Source organism: Mobula hypostoma, chromosome 14 (genome assembly GCF_963921235.1).
Source record: "Mobula hypostoma chromosome 14, sMobHyp1.1, whole genome shotgun sequence".
Classification (NCBI taxonomy): domain Eukaryota; kingdom Metazoa; phylum Chordata; class Chondrichthyes; order Myliobatiformes; family Myliobatidae; genus Mobula; species Mobula hypostoma.
Genome location: NC_086110.1, coordinates 13669044 through 13676267, shown reverse-complemented (window position 1 = coordinate 13676267; position 7224 = coordinate 13669044).

Sequence of the window (7224 nt, the reverse complement as noted above, 5' to 3'; positions counted from 1 at the left end):
AAAGAATAAAGGAAGGCATGAGTTTGACATAGCATACAAGGTAAAGGAGAATCCTAAAGGATTCTACAGATATGTTAAGATGGGAAGGATTGCAAGGGACAAAATTGGTCCTCTGGAAAATTGGCATGGTCATCCACGTAGTGAATCAGAAGAGCTGGAAGACATCTTATGCGTATTTAAGCCAGAGATAGACACACATTCAGTAGAAGTGAGGCGAAGCTGCTTGTTGCAATATTCAGAATGAAACTGACGACTTCAGGAAAACCAATGTACCAGCAAAGTTTGATGTTGATAGCATCCCGTAAGAATATGAAGAGCAGATTCAATGGATTAACCCTACCAGAGGGAAATCCAGAAGAACTATGGATAGAAGTAATGCGCATTATAGAACAGGTGGATCAAAGGAAAATTGCAAACAAAAAGAAGACCATGAAAGCAAAATGGCTTTCTGCCGAAGCACCATAAGGAGCTGAGCAGCGAAGTGAAGAGAAGGCCAATACAGATTGGGACAAATGCCTTCAATCGAACACAATTTTCAAGAAGGTTCAAGGAAAAATAAGCAAACGTACTTTAAGGAGTGATGCAAAGAAGCTAAAGCCGCCAAAAGAAATGGAGGATCAAGAGATTTATTCAAGAGGATTAGAGAAATCAAAGGAAGGTTTCATTCAGTGAAGATGCCTGCAATGATTCGCTCATCGATCTATAGCCAGATGTTCTGCAATGTGAAATCGAATTGGCGTTAGAAAACATTGCCAATAAGAAGACTGCAAGATGTGACAGGATTCCAGTTGAGTTGTTTAAATCTTTAAAAGGTGATCAAGCAACACACACAAAATGCTGGTGGAACGCCGCAGGCCTGGCAGCATCTATAGGAAGAAGTATAGTCGACGTTTCGGACCGAGACCGTCGGCCCGAAACGTCGACTGTACTTATTCTTATAGATGCTTCCTGGCTTCTGCGTTCCACCAGCATTGTGTGTGTATTGCTTGAATTTCCAGCATCTGCAGATTTTCTCGTGTTTGCGTTTTTAAATTCACTACTTCAAAAGGCGATGCTGTGTAAAAGTGTTGCATGCAATTTTCCAGCAGACCTGGAAAACCCAATAATGGCCTTTAGACTGGAAAAGATCAGTTCATATCCTATTTCCCAAAAAGGTAAATGTAAAGGAATGTTCCTATTACCTGACAGTTACATTAATTTCACATGCTAGCAAGGTAATTCTGAAGGTCATGCAAGCAAGACTCCAGCAATATATGGAACGAGAACTGCCAGATTTAGAAGCTGGTTTTAGAAGAGGCGGGGCACCACACACAAAATTACTAATCTACACTGGAAAATAGAGAAATCGAGGGAACTCCAAGAAAGTATTTATCTATGTTTTATTCACTACTATAAACCCTTCGACAGTGTCGACCATAATGAACTATAGTAAATCTTTAAAGAACTGGGGCCACATGGACATCTGATCTGCCTTGTGAGAAACTAAGTTCAAGAATAAATAATTAGGACCGAACACGGAACAAAAATGGCGGGAGAAGAGAGAAGCAGCGCACCGCGCGTGCGCAGCACTGCGGTGAAGAATCATATCGTATCCGTTAAATATGGGCCGTGGACAATTCTGATTTGATGATGATGGACGTGAAAGCACAGACGAACATCTGGAAAAAAATTCTGAAACGCTCGTTCGCTACTGTCGTTACTGCGCGGTCAGGAATCTTTCGGAGAGTAGGCCTCAAAATCCCCGCTTTGCCTGCTGTTGGCGACCGAGATGGAGGTCGAATCGTTCGGATAGAGATGGCGCTCAGTAATCGGTGTCGGAAAGCTGATCAGAGCTCGAAGTCTTCGGATGATTCAGAGTCGGATCGTGGTCGAGTATGACAGGGAGAATTTTTCTTCCTTCTCCTGTCTGCGTGAGATATTGGACATTTGAGAGACTTTGAACTTTTATTGTGCTCATGGACTTCATCAATTTATGGTATTGTTTCACTGTTGTAACTATATGTTATAATTATGTGGTTTTGTTAGTTTTTTTTCAGTCTTGGTCTGTCCTGTATTTTGTGATATCACACCGGAGGAAATATTGTATCATTTCTTGATGCATGCATTACTAAATGACAATAAAAGAGGACTGCGTGTCTTCACAATCTAAAAAAAAAGGTTCAGGATTCGGATGAGTACGATAAAGGTGCAGACTGTCACCCTAATTATTTAATCTACATGCTGAACACATCATGAGGGATGCTGATCTGGAGAACTCAAATGTTGAAATCAAAATTGACGGACGAAATATGAACAACTCAGATATGCAGATGATACTACTCCAATGGTTGAATGTAAGAGGATCTGAGGAAGCTTCTAGCAAAGTGAAAGCAACAAGTGCAAAGGCTGGCTTTCGCTCAATATGAAGAAAGCCAACATTATGTTTATTAGCCTTATTAATAAATGGCAAGCAAATGTAAACAGTGATGGATTTTGTTTTCCTACGTTCAGAGATTTCTATTGATGGTAACTGCAGCCATGAAATTAAACAGCGCCTACTTCTCAAGAGGGAAGCAATGGCAAATTTAGTTAAAATCCTGAAGAACAGAAATATAACATTGTCTACGAAGATCCGTATGGTCAAGTCTATGGTATTTCCAGTTGTGCTGAATGGCTGTGAGAGCTGGACAATTAGTAAGGCTGAATACAAAATAATCTATGCCTTTGACTTGGCTGCTGGAGGAAAGTGTAAAGAGTTCGTTGGACAGCAAGAAGATCCAACAAGAAAATACTTGAAGAGATACAGCCAGCCTGCTCATTTCGACGCTTCATTATGAGACAAAAGTTGAAATATTTACGCCACATCAGGAGAACACAGCATTCCTTGGAGAACACTGTCATGGAGGTAAAACAGAGGGTAAGAGAAGGAGAGGGCAGCAGAGGCTATAATGGATAGATAATAATACTCAGCAAATGCGTACGATGTTCGGGGGAACTTAGAGAGACAGTTTCCAACAAGAAGACTTAGTGTGCAGGATTCTGTCAGGTCACGAAGAGTCTGACTCGACTTAACGACTGAACAACAACGAGCTTGACAGCAGTAGTGCGAAAGTATTGGAAGCTATTCTAAGTGATTGGATACACAGTAGAAGTATTTGGATAGACATGGACTGATGAAGGAGAGCCTGCATGGCTTCGTGCATGATAGATCATATCTAACCAATCTTATAGAGTTTTCTGAGCCAGGAAAGTGGTTGAAGAGAAGACAGTGCATGTTGCCAACAACGACTTTAGTAGACATTTGACAAGGCCCACTTTGAAGGTTGGTCAACAAGATTCAGTCTCTTGGTATTCAAAGTGATGTAGTAAATTTGATTGGCCATAGACTTTGTGGGAGAAGCAAAAAAAAAACATTTAACATATAAAAATTATATGGATGCTTCTCTGGTCGGAGGACTAGTGGCATGCCGCACGGATCTGTGCAGGGTCCTTTCCTGTCTGTCATCAATGTTATCGATCTGGAAAATAATGTGAATAAGTAGATCAGCAAATTTGCGGATTACACCAGGATGATGCATGTACTATACAGTGAGTAAGGCTTTCCTGGCTTCAGATGGATCTGGATCAGCAGGAAAAAAATTGGCTGAAAATGGCAGTTGGAATTTAATGCAGACAAGTACGAGATGTTCCATTTTGGCGGGACCAACCAGTGTGGGTCTTAGACCGTGAATAGCAGGGCATTGAGGAGGGTGGTAGAACAAAAGGATCTGGGAATACAGCTGCCTAATTTGCTGAAAATGGCGTCACAGGTAGATAGGGTCGTAAAGAAAGCTTTTGGCAGAAACTCTTCCAGCTGCTACGATCTGGGAAACGGTACCACAACATAAAAGCCAGGACCAACAGGCTCCAGGACAGATTCTTCCACCAGATCATCAAACTGCTTACCTTATGCTGACGCAACTGCATTTCTATCTTATATCGACTATCCTGTTGTACATACCATTTATCATAAATTGTTATAGTTTGCGCATTGCACCTTTGGACTGAGATGAGCATGTATTTAAACATTCAATTCAATTCTACATTCATCAATGTTACATCGTCAAAGAATTTAATAAGGTTCGTAGGGCATGATCTTCCCTTGACAAAGCCACGTTGACTATCCCTAATGAGATTGTGTTTCTCCAAATCCTCACAAATCCTGCCCCTCAGTAAATTCTCCAACAATTGGCCCACCCCCGAAGTCGGATTCACTGGTCTATAACTTTCCGGGTTATCTCTGTTCCCTTTGTCGTAGAAGTGAACAACACTTTCAACCTTCCAATCTTCCAGTATTTCTACCGTTTCTGTGGTAATACCTTGCAAAAGCTCTAGCACATCCTGCTTCTTAATGTCGATACACTGAACGTTTCAGTCCGCTGTAAGTCATCCCTCCAATTGCCAAGATCCTTTTCACTGGTGAATTTTGAAGCAAAATAAGTACTTCTGCTAGCTCCTCCAGTTCCATGCACATGTTTCCACTCTCACTTTATTGGTCCCATTCTCCATGGCTCTACCTCCTGCTCTTCACATGCTTGTACAATGCCTTGGGGCTTTCCTTAATGCTGCTCGCAAAGGCCTTCTCATGGCTCTTTCTAGCTCTCCTAATTCTATCCTTAAGCTCCTTACTGGCAGCCTTGTAATTTCTAGATGGTGCAAGTCATATGAGAATTCATAGATTACATGAAATAATATCCGCATCAGGTCAGTGAGAACTAGATTGTCATTTGGTGACTTTCACGTGTTCCAGTCTGAAACGAGTTGGAAAATACATTTCAGAATGAGTGGAAATTCCTGCCCTTTCACTTAAACGGTATAATTTTTCTTCCTGCGGACTCGCAACAACACGGTACAAGATTGTTAAATAAAATCAATTCGCATAAAATGCAGGAGGGCAGGGAACGAGACGTGCTTCACTGGCAGGATTGGAACAAAATTCCTTATACATGAAGAAGGTGAAATCAGAAGATACTTTTGAATGGGCACACGAACATGCAGTGAATTATGAGATATAGAGCAATTAGCTCGCAAAGATTTAGTTTCATTTGACATTGTGTTCGCGACAGGCAGCTTTGCCGAAGGTCCTATTCCTGTGCTGTACTCATCCATCTTATATTAAATGCAGTGCTAATGGTGTAAGGAACAAGTGGAAAACTGCCGTGATTAGACAATGTCAAGAATATTTCCACGATGCATTTAAAGACGAATATTTCCAGAATATTTCCACGATGCATTTAAAGACGAATGGAAGCGGAAGGAGCCTCATGCCTCCATGGGTTTATCGCAAATCAAGTTAGATTCTTAATGGAAAGTAGGGTAATTAATGGAAAATAGCATTGTAGATGATTGTATCCAGAAATGAAGCAAAAAACATGAGGAAGCATTGACCGGTCAGGAACCTTCCCCAAAGAGGGGAAAATACGAAACATTGCGGTTCATGCCGGAGTGAAAATCTATCAACTTGAAGTCTTAGCACGATTTCTTTCTCAGCCGATGCAGCCGAGCGTCCTGAGAGATTCCTGTCACTTCTGCCAATGGTTTCCAACAGTAGCGTTAATTTTTCAATCGGACTAAGTCCAACACAGCTCCCTATTATCTCTCCAAAAGAATAACGAAAATACAAGGTGAAACGTTTATACTATCACTAGGGGCTGGATATATTTGGGTAATTTCCTTTGGGGCGTCGGAGGCTAAGGGGAGACCTGATAGAGATTCACAAAAAATATCAGAGACATATGTAGGGTATAGAGAGTATCTGTTGCCCAAGTTTGGAACGTGAAATGAAATTGAAGGTGGGAGGAGGTTGGTTCAAAGGGGATGTGAGAGGTAAACTTTTTACTCAGAGCGTCGTGGGTGCCTGGAATGCCCTTCCTGGTTAGGTGCTAGCAGCAAGTACAATAGGGGCTATTAATAGACGTTTGGAGCGAACCTGGATGTAAGGATGATGGGGGAAAAGGGAAATGACTTATGTGGGAGCGCCTTGGGTATTCTCAGTTGAAATTGGACTGCTCCCCTGAGCAACGCTTGCAGCAGTCGCAGCCTGTGGTGCCGATGGGTTACTTTAAGTACTGGCAGTGTTTCTCTGCGGTTTCCCGGTACCTGTCCGCCTATTCTCTACTGCGCCTCTAGCGGCTCGCTTACTGTTATGCCCTGGTGATCGCCAGTCATCAGCCGTATCACTCTGTTCCGTAGACATTTTTCCGTTTCTAAAATGAAAGAGGTTAGCTTTTTTTTAAATCTACAGACACATTTTATTTTCAGCCGCACCGAACATGGAGAACAGACGCTGACCAGAGCATTGCTGAATCTGGATACAGATGATATCTGGATTCTTTTTTTCAGGACCGGGATTAGGGGAGGGGCGTGGTTATTGTTACACAGAGGATGTCTTCTCCCCGAAACCGATGCCCCAGTTCCTCACCTGTTCTCCAAGTCGATGCGGCTGAATGACTCACCGTTCAAGAGGCTTTCCAAACTCAACCTCCTGCTGCCGGAGCAGGCGTTTGACTAATGATATATATAGGCATCCATCAGTCTCATGAGACGATGAATTTGCGCCTTGGACGGTTTCCAGGGCCCAGGCCTGGGCAAGGTTGTATGGAAGACCAGCAGGTGCCCATGCTGCAATCCTCTCCACTCCACGACACCAATGTTGTCCAAGAGAAGGGCCATAGGACCTATACAGCTTGGGACCGGTGTCGTCGCAGAGCAATGTGTGCTTAATGGCTGATTTATACTTCTGCATCAAATGGAAGTCGTAACCTACGAAAGTAACATACGGGCGTTGACAGTATTAATACTTGTGCGTTGGTGTGTCTGCGTAGCTCTGTAATTCGGGCACGTCGCGTATGCGCACACACCTGCCGTGCAAGGCTTCATGGTCATGGTAGTCTTTCTTGGGGTAAACAAGTTTAAAGCAAGCATCTTATTTCGTAAAAGCGAAATGTGTCCTTCATCATTTTGGAGATCTGTAAAGCTTTCTGGAAAACATTGCAGCCAGAGTTCCTTCCCTGCCCTTCAGTCGCCCAATGGGAAGTTATTGCAGCGTAGGAGGAAATGCGATGCTACTAAGCGGACCAATCACAGTTGTTGCGGTCTGCGTTGCCGCGAGGCGTAGTTACTTTTTGGGAGATTGCGTCAGGCTACGGCGTAGGGATTCGCGTAGGATCTGCGTAAGGTTCGCGGTTACGCCACCTACGGCATCTT